Source organism: Austrofundulus limnaeus, unplaced genomic scaffold (genome assembly GCF_001266775.1).
Source record: "Austrofundulus limnaeus strain Quisiro unplaced genomic scaffold, Austrofundulus_limnaeus-1.0 Scaffold177, whole genome shotgun sequence".
Lineage (NCBI taxonomy): Eukaryota > Metazoa > Chordata > Actinopteri > Cyprinodontiformes > Rivulidae > Austrofundulus > Austrofundulus limnaeus.
The window spans coordinates 50,982-61,564 of NW_013952579.1; the positions used below are offsets into that span (position 1 = coordinate 50,982).

General features: G+C 38.9%; 1 protein-coding gene across 9 annotated transcripts in view; it reads left to right on the top strand.

Moving 5' to 3' along the window:
- Positions 1-10,583, top strand: part of LOC106524118 (focal adhesion kinase 1) — an 81,130-nt gene that overhangs the window by 10,530 nt on the left and 60,017 nt on the right. For all 9 annotated transcript variants that reach the window (XM_014017789.1, XM_014017783.1, XM_014017787.1 and 6 more), the window contains exon 2: positions 346-372. The gene's annotated coding sequence lies outside the window, so the exon portion shown is untranslated. The remainder of the gene's footprint in view (positions 1-345; positions 373-10,583) is intronic.

Consider the following 10,583-nt stretch of genomic DNA (forward strand, 5'->3'; position numbering starts at 1 on the left):
GGCTCTCCACAGTTGAACAGTTCTTATTTTTCTTATCAGGAGACACAGAAAGACACAGTTGCTCTCAACCCTTGTATTCGTGCCACGTGAATATTAAAATTCTTGATGAATTGTGGAAAATAATTGTAAAAAGGCTCAATTTATTGAACAATCAGTAAAACCACGTTCTTCTCATATTTTAGTCGTTAGAGCAGTAATTCCACCRCTGTGTCTGAATGCAAACTGTTACATCCTTGATGTTTCAGCTTAATTTAACCGTAAGCCTTTGCTATGAATTATTCACTGTGTAAGTTTTGGYGTTTTACACCCAGAAAGTCAAATATTTTTTCTTGTCTTCTCTTCCAGATATTTCCAGAATATCTTACTATGCTGGTGAGTACACATTTCAATGTGATTTCTTTTGCCTTTGTTTTTACTTTAATTATGCATACATTTTGTCCCAAGCTGTGATTTGATTTGTGTATTCTGAGTATGTTTGGACAGTGTTTGGACAGCAATATGCTCATTTTAGTACCTAATATTATACTCTAATATGCTCTAAAGCTATTAGAGTCTCCTTGTTTTGTTTCATCAAAGAATATTACATTTTTGTGCTGTTCTAAATGAGAGCTGGTCTCACTCTGGCCTGAAGTGGATCGAGGTTCTGCATTAATTTAGGAGTTGTAGATAAGCCTCTCTTATGGCCCTTAGCTCAGATTGTTCTTTTAGGTTGTTGCTAGGTAACCAGTGGTCCTACAGCACATCTTCGATCAGGATATTTGGAGCTGGGAACACATCATTCCTAAAAAAAAAAMAAMAACATTCTTGACATCTTYCCAGTGATGTGATGCTRCAGATATACYGGTAGTTACCCGATTGAAACTTTAARCGAGGTGAAACTTCTTAATTTAGTTCTTCATGTACAGTATATGATTAAAAGAATTAAACAGTTTCTCTGTAATTTAGCAGCCTTTTTGTCAGAGGAATGAAGTTGTTGCACCATAGTTCTTAATTTGACGGTGATATTTTCTTATGTAAAGAGATGAAACAGCACAGGCTGCGGGCTTCTTTTGCATCTCTCGTTAATAATGGATGGATGACTCTCCCATCTACTCTCCCCACACGTTGCTGAGTCCTCCTATCAGTTACCTTTCAGCTGCCGAACCAAGATGCTCTTAGTACGGCTCTCTTAAGAGGTGGTAAGGGTTCTGAGGATGGGCATCTTTGGCTGAGTATGTGTGGCGTTAAGCACGCCAGAGAGATCCTCATTGATGTAGATTGCAAAAAATTGTGAGCCCCCTCCATTTTTTTCCCTCCAAAGCTGGCTCATTAGTTTTGTAATAYATCCAAGTCGGTGCAGCTTATTCTGTATGTGTCTTCCATAGGGTTGGGCATAATGGCATCGTGTGCAATTAATCGTCAGACAAACATTAATTGGTTATTTTTTTTGGAACTTGACGATTAATACGATTAACGCCACCAGGCAGAGTCCGCTCCTCTACGCTTCAAAAATGACAAACATTAAAAAGAAAGTTGTGTAATTTATTTAGCTATCAACACAATTTAGAATTTGATATACTGTATAGCTTGAAGTCTGTAATTTTGACACAATTTGGAACTTTGGAGCAGATTTTAATGAAGAGCAAATCTTTCCCACTAAATTGGTCATGTGACCAGGACATAAGGGTGTCCAGGGACTCCAGGGGGATTAATCATCAAATTAATCGTTATCGGCTAAATACMCCAATTAATCGTGATTMATTTATTTGCCAATATTGCCCAACCCTAGTCTTCCTCTGGCTTCATGAAAAAATTGTGGTCACCCGTAAAAGTGCTTATGAAGTTTGCGAAATTAACTTACTTTGGCAGGTTAGGACCTAATGGTGTCCGAAGGCATTGCCATAAGAAAACCAGAGATGTTCTTCTGGCTAAATGCCTGTTCATGTGACTCTCATGCTGCAGAGGTTATGAGACCATGCAGCTGGCAAATACTTAACGTGAAAGTTCAATTCTCCCTACGCAAAGAGGTAGAAAATAGGGAGACATGAAGGAAACAAACAAACAAGCATGCAAATGAAAATTATCAACCTCATTTTTATTTATAATTAGTTAGGGCTGCAACTAACAATTATTTTAATAATCTATTAATCTGTCAATTATTTTTTCGATTAATCGACCAAATCATTAAAACGCTTAGTTACATGAATATGAGTAGATATAAATTAATTTCATTCCTTCATAAATTAAGGATGCAAGTTATCGATTAATGAATTAATCTGAAGTTAATTAATAATACTAATTAATAATACTTTTTGCCYGAGGAGGAGGAGGAGGAGGAAACAAATGGTGGATTTAGGTCCGCCCCCCCCCCCCACGCGTTTCCTCCTCGCGATGCGGCTCGCATCAAATCAGACCGTCTTTTTAAAAAAAATAAATGTGGTATATACTTTTTATCCTATCTTCGAATCTACTTGGCCTAAGAACACAATTTAAAAACTGATTTAAAATTCAAAGTCTCTATTTTTCACTGGAGGGTCTCAGAGAGGGTGGATCTTTACAGGTAGTTTTCTTTTCTTCCTAAACTTTATTTAGGTCAGCCATCATTGACAACGCTCTGCGTGTGACGTAAACGGCTCCGCGACATGGCGAGGGACGCATAAATCGCGCGACACAACAAATCGATAATGAAATTTGTTGCCTACGCTTTTATTTTATCGATTAGTTGTTGCAGYCCTATATTTAATTGATTTATTGCTTGTCACAACAGGCCTAGGTGACAGTCATCTTGTGCTCGGCCACTTCTGAGGGATTTGTTGTCAGAGTACGTCCCTGCCTGTGCAGGCTTGGCATGCAGGATTAGCTGATGAAGTATGTTTTGAGGGGAGGAAACAGAGCGAGGACAGTTAGAGACGGACGGGATGGATGTGGAGAGGAAAGTATTGAGAGGCATCAAAGAGTGAAGTGTTTTCAGCAGCTCAGCACTGATCCTGGTAAAACCTGGTGAGCGTGTGGTCCCACGAGTGGSAGTTTAAAAGAGCGACGATGAAGAGAGCAGTCCTCAGCAAAGTCCAATCAGCTGCACTTGATCCGGTCTCAATTAAGGCATTTCTCTCCTTCGTTCTTTCTCCTCCTCCGCCGCCTCCGCCTTTCTTTTTCACCCTGCACACACACACACACACACACACGCACACACACCATCACTGCCCGCCCTCGATGGTTTTGCTTGTTAGAGATCCGAGCAGCTTTTCTACAGCCTGGACACACAGGACTTTTTTGCTGACACACACGCACTCACCAGATTTCCCATTTAGATTTCTCTCACACACCGAGGTGCTTACCTTCCTAACATGCGCACCGACTCCCTTCTTCCTGCCTTACCCACATAGTTTCGACATCTATGTGCTCCTTTTGACTCCTCGAGGATTTTGCTGGATAAATGCAGTGTTTTTGTTTTGCTGCGGTTCGTGTGTGTGAAATATATGAAACGATGTTACGATTTTGCTTCTCTTGCGATGCTACAGAGGAAAGCCTTTTGAAACCGTACTTATGAACACACAGCTGACTGACTTTAAAAGGGATCTACTGCATCAAACCTGCATCTTTTTTTTGGGGGGCTGTTGTGTTCCGACTTTTATCCTGTATGGATTTGCGTCAGCTTTATTTGCTGTTGCCGTATTTTTTTTTTGTTTTCCACCTCCTCTGTCAGGTCTGTGCCCCATTTTGTCCCTGACCAACATCAGATACCTGCTTTGACCCGTCTGCTTCCTGCAGGCTCTGAGAAATAAGAGAAAGCTCTGGAGGATGCCTGGCTCAGCTTCTCCCTGGGGTTTCTTTGCTTCCTGTCTTCATCCTGTTTACTTCATTACCTCATCTGTCTCTTTGCAATCCGTGTTTTTGATCTTTCTCTTCAGGTAATTTAGTTATTTTTCAGCTCCTTGTCTTATACCTCCTCGTTTATCTMTATCGTCATTCCTCTTGACCCTTTTCTCTCCTGCGTTGGCCACTTTTTTCTCCCCCTGCTTCACTATGCTCCATTTCTCTGCGCCCATCTCTGCCCTACATTCTTGTTTCTTTTTCTGCTTTCTGTAATTTGTTTCCCCATCTCATTTGGACTATACATTGTTGATATTGCTTATCCAAGGAAACTTGTCAGTGTCACTTTATAACCTGGAGATTTGTCAATGCCAAGCTCAGTTAACTAACATTTATAGCCGTGTAAAAGAGAGTCCATCCATAAATTTAGACCGTTAACWTTGTGCCGATGACCCGAATTTGAGGATTTTTAAGACCACAGGACGTTCTAATGGGAAATCTATCAGCTGCAGGAGACAACTATAGTATCTGATCAGAAAACCTCCACCCTACTGGAGCATCCTTCCAGCAAATTATCTCTATCCTCTGAGACTCTTGACTCCCTGAGGTGAAGGAGCTAAAAAAAGGAAAGTACCTGACAGAAAATCTTTACGTATCACATTACAGAATGGAATATGTGTTTTAAAAGCCATGACAAACTTTTAATGGATTATTTGCTACAAGTTACTTCAAGTCATGAAACATCTCGTTGAGCCGAAGAGGACCACGGGAAAGTCCTAATATCTTTTTTTTATTTGGTTACCAAAGGATTTTCCTTCAAATTTGAGCTGAATAAATTGAGCTTTCTGACTTCTGTGAAAATGAGATCTTTTATGTGATTCTTACTCAAAGGTAAACATGTTTTAATTTTTTTGTGTCAGCTGGAAGCTGCAGTGACTCCAACGCCACAGGCAGAAACAAACGGTTTTTCCTGCACATTCTGTGTCACCAGATTCTGGACTACTATTTCACGCCATTTAAGTTTTCCTACTGACTTCATTTGTTTTCTTAAAGTTAGCTACAATCCTGGAACTTCTGATAGAATACAATGGATAAACCTGTGCCATATTGCAATCCAGTGTCTTGTACGGCAGCCATCATTTTCCAACTTTTTGGGAACATTTTTGCTCATCCAGATTTATTCTTCCAGGAGTTTTTTGTACGGTTGTGAAAAGGCACAGTAAGAAGTGTTYCTAGTTTTTGGCTCTATGCTATTTTTGGGGCCCAGCAGTTTTGGCTGGGCCCTGTGGTCCAACCTGGAACTCTTCCCCATCCAGAAAAGATGGAGAACAGTGGCTGCATCCCTCTCTGCTGGAGCAAAGGGGCCTGCATCTATGCACAACACCCCCTACCAAGTATGTATGCAAAACAGTCACAATCAGTGCAAAGTGTATGCTTGTCATTTTGGGCTGCAATAATGGCAACTTGTGCCAAATTTGATGCAACTCCCATCTTTTTTTTGTTTGTGTGTGTGTGTGTGTGTGTGTGTGTGTGTGTGTGTGTGTGTGNGTGTGTGTGTGTGTGTGTGTGTGTGTGTGTGTGTGTGTGTGTGTGTGTGACATGCATGAGGGGTGTTTTGTTGTTTCAGACAGTTTTGCACATCCCATGTTGTGTAACTTGCTATGTGTGAAGCGCAATAAGCAGGTTTTACTTCAGATATTTGGACAATTGAACCAAACTGCAGCGATTATGTAAACCTTAAAAATGGCTTTAAAATGAATCAGATCAGCTGAAAAGTAGCTATGTTTGTGTATGACAAATGTACAATTCCTATAGTTCCATTCCTGCTGTGTATTTTTGATGTAGTGACTCCTACTGTTTATTACCTACTGGTAAATTGATTCACAACTTGCTCACTCTAGAACTATCACTTGCGTTTAATTTAATTTTAATATACAATAAACATAAACAGTAGAWATCTTTATTGTCACTGAATTATAAAAAAGTACTACGTATGAAATTTGAAAGAAGGAAACACTTATCTCTCTACACAAAGATAAATTGGCCATGATGGTACCTAAAATATTAACCAGTTTTTGTTTAGAAAAATTCTAAAGCTTTAAATATGAAATTAAATTAAGAACTATTAAATATTATCTTTAACAGATTTTTGCCAATCACAAATACACAAAGAATAAAAAAACTATGTTTATTTTTTGTCTTCTTTTTTAAATCAGTGCGTATATTGTACATATATAACGTGTTATCCTAATTAAAATGATGTTGTTTGCAATAATGGTTGCACTTCAGTGTATCCACTACCATTGAACAAGGATGGCGGCCCACCCACCCCCTAGAACGGCCCACCCTCCATATAAAATCTGCACCCTTGTGCCGATGAACGCTCCGTTACTTCTGGATGGGATGGGGAGCAGAGACAGAACCCGTTCTCCACATGTGTGCTTTAAGCGGTTCCCATCGATGTAGCGTCGGCCAAATGTGTCTCCATTTTGGACAAACTGGCCGCCCACGGTTACACACGCACTCACAAACAGTGTCGCAACAAATAAATAAATAAATAAATAAATAAATAAATGAATGAATAAATAAAAAGGCCAACTGCTGGGTGATAAGACCACAACGGCCTAATAAGCTGTGTGCTGACAATGTGCCCACAGTGAGGAACACACACACATAAACACACACACCCACACACACCCCCCCCACGCACACCTGAGCAGAACTGACCACAAAGAAGGGGCTTATGGCTACAGGGTGAAAGTTGTTTCAGTCCAGCAGTATCAACAGCAGGTCTTTTTCAGCACCGTGCAGAAGCTCACATGTATGGCAGGCCATTTTTACACGTAATCGACTTCCCCAAAATTACATTTCAGGTATCTGAAATTGGTTTTATGACTAGACATTTTAGTTATTTTAATTTAAGTGAGAAATATATAAGATTCAAGTAATGCAACTTATTATAAAATATTTTTATTTTAAAAAAGCTGCACACACTTTTAATAAATACGAATATTGTTCCTGCTGTCAATCATCATTCTCCTGCCCCGCCCTCCTAAGGCCGATTAACTGCACTTGATTGGTTTGCAATCACAATTGTGAAAAAGAGTCAGAAAACAGAATTTCATCTCTGGAGTGTTTAAAGACTTTGACATTCCACGACACTTACATTTTATCATCTCCGTTTATTAGCTCTTCATATTTATGACGACTGAGGTCAGTTGATATTTTCAAAAGTTGCACTGAAGAGGTGCGTGACCAGCTGTCAGTCAGGAGAGCAAACGTTGTTTTTTTATTGTCTCAGCACTAGGGTTGGGCACAATAATATTGTGTGTAATTAATTGTAATAAAAAGTGTCAACAATTGTTATTTGTCACTTTGCAGTTAGTGCCATGCGACGATGACATATTTTTTCAACACACACTCTAAGACCGACGTGAGCGCAATGGTGTAAGGCAGCGCAGAGCAGCTAATGCTAACCCTAACCCTGTGAACTTGAACTTCATCACCTGAAACACCAACATAAACCAGAATATGAGGAAAGCTAGACAGTTCGGACCATGCAAGTGGTAATTGTCATCTTTTGATAACCATATTTATTGTGATCTGCTAAATGGCACAATTAATTGTGATAATTTTTTTTGACAATGCCACCCAACCCTACCTTGTACCATATTTGGTTGCTGGGTTGTTTTGAGTAGTGATGGTATCATTTGTTCATGTGGTTTTATGCTCTGTTATATAGAATCAACACATTTACCCCAATTTAAAAATATTTCATCATTCATTCATGTCAGGATTTCAATATTTGGGCCCTTTTCCCCTTCAAATGATGTGGTTGTATAATTTCATTTCCTCACAACAGAAGTTCATGGTTATGCTCTTGCACACACAGTTCTAAACCCTTATTCACACGTTTATAGACATATATGTGGAGAAGTCTTGGAAGAGACTAGGATGATTAGAGGAGGAGGAGGTGGGTAGGGGGAATTGTTTGCGGATAGCAGAAAGATGAGAGGCAGGAAGGAAGTGTGGGGGTTGAATAGGACAATATAGGATCAAATGAAAATGGAAAAAACAGATCTAAAAGGTCCATAGATACGAGAGAAGCCAGTCAGGAGGAGAAAGGAGAAGATCTCTAGAGGAAAGCTGAATGGATGAAAAAAGAAACGTGCTGGAAATTGGTTGCACTTGAACAGAATAAAAAGAAGAATGTAAGAAGATACAGAAAAAGTGCAGGATTCTTTCCGGACTGGGCTTACACCAGTAACCCAGATAGGCTTTAAGACGAGGAGATAAGGCATCCCTCTGCTGCTGGTGTGGAGCAGCACTCATCCTCCGCCTGCTGGGCTTTAACAGGCGGTCTGTCATTTAGTGGAGCCCCACTGAGAAAGAAGCTGATGGGTCTGCCAGCTGCCTGCATGGCCTATTTGATTTGATTTTTGTCCTTGTGAGCGTGCTGGGGCACGTGTGTACAGATTTAGTTCATTTAGTTTAAACAGAAATTGGTTCAGATGGTTTTGCAGTCAGAAAACTCAGAATATTTAGTGTTTTTTTATTTTCATTACTTTTTCTGATGCACAGATATCCCATGTAAGCAGAATAAAAGTCAAAACGTAGAATGCTGGACACAATATTAAACGAACAACAAACGTCCACTATTAGATAAACTCTCCCACTTAAATTGAAATTTGAATAGACTTTTCTACAACATAATCTATTACATAACAAGTAGAAATTACCAACAGTTTGATTATCCATATGCAAAAAAGAAAAAAAAACAGGGTTTTATCCAGTTTTGTAGTCGGCTTTATACATTTCCTAGAGGCATTATGTAACAGTCTTTTGAACATACAATGGCTTTATGCATTGAAAATTAGCATTCCTACTTTACTACAACTATTAAACTATTTGATTTAGTAAAACTGAACGTAGAATTAAGATTCTGGTTACATGTGCGATACTTACCTCGTTATTTTTCATGTGATAATGTTTTTACAAACTTGCATATTTGACTTTTCTTTTCAGTCTCATGCATCTCGCAAATAATGATTATAGCAATTCAATTCAAATTCAAAAATACTTTATTGATCCCAGAAGGAAAAAAGAGGGTAAGGCAACAGAACAAGGTTAGGTTAGCAACTACTTTGTTCCTTCATTTTAAATGCATAGTTTTAGTGGGGTTTCTAAAAGCGAAACATCAAATACATGGCTCACAAAGAATAACTCAGAGAGCCTCGAAAAGAAAAGTGTGCTCACTAAAGCTACCAAACACACAGAGCAAATCTTCTTATGGCTTAGTGTGAAAAATCCAAGCAGCGTAACGTAGGGGGGATTTTTCAATGCCTGCTCTGCAAAAAGCTGCTAATATTTCTGGATGTGCACCGTGTGATATAATAATGTGCATTTAACCTTTTGTTTGTAATGATGGGTTTTATTAAACAGGCAACAACTGTAGCAGAAAATGTAATTATTAAAGATTTTAAATAAATCATTCATTGATCAGAAACTTACATTATAGCTGTGTTATCGATCCGTTTTCTGTACCTTCCTCATCTTATTCATGGATGCAGGGAGGTTGTTTCTATCTCTATTAGTTAAAACCAGAATTTTCTTGTCATGAAGCAACCGTGATAACTACTGCTTTACTGAGCAACTRTCACCTATTAGTATCATACATTTGAAGATCATAGTAGCACTAAAAAGTGCATTTATAACCTAATCTACTTTGATCTGTTGCCTTGAGTGTCTGCTAGGCCTGCAGTCATGATATTGATTTTTGTGTTACAGCTACATTATAAATCTCATCTGCTAATCCAAAATGTATTTTTTCAATTTATTTCTTATTTTTGTTATTTTTAGAATTAATGTTTACATATTTGCTTTTTAATAAATTTTTTTATTTGGTTACTGGAAAGTTTGGTTACTGTCACAGATGACACATCAGGCACAAAATAGATCAAAGACGGGTCAAAAACAGTTTTCTAGCACCAAAACCCAACAACCACAGCTCTGTGTTAAAAAAGCACACAGTCATGTAAAATAAGGATCAAGTTATGTAATAAGAATAACAGAAGAGGTCAGTCATACCAAGCATGACATGATACTTTGAAGAAAAATATAGCAGAACACTTTCTAACTCAGACATGTCTTTATAAAACTCCAGGAAAAAGAAAAATTCATTCATGTCTCAGTTGACAAGAAAAGTAATTTGTTGTCAGTTGTAAATAAACACTTTTAGTGCTGCATTTTTTAAAGAGGCTGAGTCAAGACTTCAGACACATCTGTGCCTTTATACTTTGTTATGTTTTGCTGTCATTGTGCAGAAAACTAGCCTGGCCCTTGCCTTCCTTCGCAGCTCCGCTCAATTCTAGTTTCCCTTCACTGCTCCGTCTGGGATTTCTCCCATAGACAAGGATTTCGCTGGCAGATTTTTAGCCGAACCAATCAGAGAACAGAACGTCGATTTTCTGCGCAGTGTCTGCTTGTAGTTTATTTTACCGGGACCAATCAGCAAACAGAAGGCAGAGTTGTGAACGATGTTGATTTTCTGCGCAGTGTCTGCTAGTTATTTTAGCATACGACAGTAGAGGAAGTGAATGAAGCCAGTCCTTGTTGATAAGGCTTCCAAATTAAAATAAAATTGTCTGACGAAGCAGCAGCTCTCATTTACAGTCGTCTCGTTCATCTCGGTACTTTTCTCCTCTCAGTAGGGTTGTTTACAGCACACGTGATTTCCGGTTAGCTTCTTAGCTTAGCCTCCTTCACAGTGACACACACACACACACACACAC